Genomic DNA, 3,288 nt, shown 5'->3' on the forward strand with positions numbered 1-3,288 from the left:
TTGAAGGAATTTCACCGTTGCTTGCATTCTTCCGAGTCAAATTCGCAGTTGTCTCATCACATGTATGACCACCAGAGCCCTGGCCTATCTCCATGTCCCGTGCGTGCCGCATGCCTCGCCACTATTACTGCGTCGAACCTCCGCTGTCCTGGTCGAGTCTCAAGGGTTGAAAACCCACACCACTGAACCCCTACTGCAGAGTACGACCGATCATCACCGACCGATGACGAATTTCATGCTTCCATCAGACCACTGGGCTCCAGTCCGAATTACGTGTCGCTCGCTTTTTCCCCTTGCTAAATAGGCTTCGATTCCCTGGATTCTTACATCGTAGCCCCTCAATCTAGCTCCACCTTCAACATGACTCCATGGTGGTTGTACTTGCCACCCCGCACCTCGTCGACTCCAAGCTCTCATGTGCACCATCTTGAATCAACCCCGCACCATAGTCTTGTCGAAGCCACACAAGCCCTCGGAGCCTGCGCACTGTGTTTCAGCGTCCCAGAAGTCGGTCACCATCAGCATCACGCTCCTATGTCGTCAACGCCGATCCCATCACCGTCTTCTGTATCAACCAATTCGCGTCGCTCCGTCAGACTGCCTAGTCCGACCCAGTTGAACGAGTTCGACTGTATGACACGCTCGAGGCTCCCAAATCATCTTCCGCGAATTCTCATCCATCACATGATACTTCCATCTTAGCTGGCTTGGCTTCCTGCAACAACGCCTTCAAGCATCCTTGTTGTGCCAACAAATCTTTCACCCTTGTCTGCCAACCCAAAGCTTCCAGTTCCATTGAACTTCTCCACCTCAAACCTGATACCTGACAGCGCCATAGTTCTTTGTACAGTTGACCTTGTGAAAAATAACCGAGCAGTCTTCCAGTGATCCCCAAGTACAAGAACAGAATATCTGTCTACTACTAGCAATCTAGCTAGTTGGTCTTCACGGGAAGTGCTCTCTTGGTTCAACTTCCATATGCTAAGCTATTTGCTTTCCTGCCAAAGCCTCTCCTCTCGATGGATATGTATCCTTGATGGATTTCTTTCACCAATTGATTTGCCTGGACAGCCTCGTCCCATCCCGCTCCTGCGAGCGGGAGGGGCGAACCCTAAATCGCGCCACGGCCGTCCTCCTCCTCGCACCCCCTCCCTCGCCGCCGCCGGAGCATGCTGCCGGGCAAAGCCCGGTCGGCGTAGGCGGCGGCGGGGATCTATTTCCTCAACCGGCGGTCCTGCAGCGCGGGGTGTGACGACCTCCATGGGATGTGGCGCTCGTGCGGGGCGCGGCGGCGGCGCTGCGGACTGCCGTGCCGGCGGCGCGGGCGGCCGTGGGCGCTGCGGCGGCTGTGCTGGCCCGACTTGTTGTGGAGCGGCAGGGCTGCGAGCAGCAGGTGCGGGAGCCTTCGGGCGGCGGCGGCGGGCGGATCTGGTGGCGGCGCCGTCTGTGATGCGGCTGGGCGCAGGTGGCGGGGGGCGTGGTCTGCGTCGTACGCGGCTGTCCTTGGGCTGGCACTCTGGCTGGGCGGGGTTGGCTGCGGTTGCCTGCCCTTGGCCAGGCGCTGGTGCAGGCATGGTGGCGGCGTGTGGGCTTCAAGCAGGTCCCGTGGGGCTGCACCTCCCCGCGGCGCGTCTTTTGGCGGCGGCGTTGGCGGGCTGAGGTGTGGTCGGTGGTTGCGTGCTCTGTCGGGCCTTCCGCTTGGTCCCGGCGAGCGACGCAGAGTAGGGCAGCGGCCCGGCATGGGGGCTGCTCTGGTCGCGGGATACGGCGGCGCTCGGAGGTATGGTGTGGCCTCCCTGATGCCTCGTGTCTACACGACAGCTTGGCGGTCCCGGCTGCAGTGACGGCTGGCTTCTTTGTCGGTGTCGGCTCGTTTGCAGGTGGACTGTTTCGGCAGTCGATCCCTCCCCTCGGTGCTCGGGCACTACTTTCGTCGAAGGGCTGGCCATCTCCCAGTTGCAGTCCATCGCCTGTCTCGCGCCCGGTGCAGCAGGATCGAGCTCGTCCTGTACCCGGCTGTTGGATCGATCTCGTCTCGCGCCCGGCAGTAGGACTGTGCTTGTCTCGCGCCCGGCTGCAGGACCATGCTCGGTTCGCGCCCGGCTGCAAGACCGTGCTCGTCTTGCGCCCGATGCAGCAGGACGGGTCGATGGTGGCCAATTTTGGCCGACCTTTTGGGTCTCGGCGCTGGGGGCCGTCCAGGGGTGCGAAAGGCGGGGCCTTTCCGCTCTTCTCTTTGGTTGGGGTAGCGGCGGGTCTTGGGTGTGGAGGTGTCAAGGTCTTGGATGCTGGGGCGGCGGCCCTGGTGGTGGTATTGTGGCGCTCTTGGGCAGAGCCCGTGGCTTGGTGCTGCCCTGTGGTCATGGCTATATGGGCGGCGTGGCAGCCGAGGTGTGGCGTTCGATGGTGGTGAGTGTTGGCTGGGGTGAAAACCTGCTCTATCTTCGGCCAGACCGGCGGCGGCGAAACTCGTTCCCTTCTCACTACTAGGAAAAGGGCTATAGATAGGATTGACACTAATGGCGCACCAGGGAAGTAGTGCGCCACTACTATATACTAATGGCGCACCAGTTGGTGAAGCGCCATTAGTGTGGAAGACACTAATGGCGCACCAGAAAATAGGTGCGCCACTAGTGATATTTTTTTTTCAATTTTACATACATACTAATGGCGCATCCTACCGAAGTGCGCCATTACTAGTTCTAACTAGTAATGGCGCACCAGACAGGGAGTGCGCCAGTACTGAATTTTTTTTGTTCTTTTTTTTGCAAAACTACTAATGGCGCACCGCCTCACAGTGCGCCATTACTAGATTAAACTACTAATGGTGCACCCTGTAAAAGTGCGCCATTAGTATATATATTTATTTATTTATTTATTTATTTTACTTTTTTGCAAAATTACTAATGGCGCACCACCTGCAGGTGCGCCATTAGTAACCAGGGTTACTAATGGCGCATTTGCAGGTGGTGCGTCATTAGTAACCTGGGACCCCAACAAGATATTTTGGACAGCCACACCTACCCACTCACTTTCCCCACTTCATTCCCTCCACCTCCTTCTCCAAGCTTTCGGCTGCCTCCTCCACCTCACCTCATTTGCACCATAGATTCATCAAAATTAAGTGGTGAAATTACCTTTTTTTGATAGGTAAGTAAGGGGAAAGCTATCTGCATGACGTAGATCTACTTTTTTTCTCCCTAGCTCGCTCCAACGTAACAACGTGCACATGCACTTTTTGTGGCCTAGCTAGATCTATGTATGTTTGTGGTGTTGCATGTGTTTGTG

This window comes from Triticum aestivum, chromosome 2A, assembly GCF_018294505.1.
Source record: "Triticum aestivum cultivar Chinese Spring chromosome 2A, IWGSC CS RefSeq v2.1, whole genome shotgun sequence".
NCBI classification, from domain to species: domain Eukaryota; kingdom Viridiplantae; phylum Streptophyta; class Magnoliopsida; order Poales; family Poaceae; genus Triticum; species Triticum aestivum.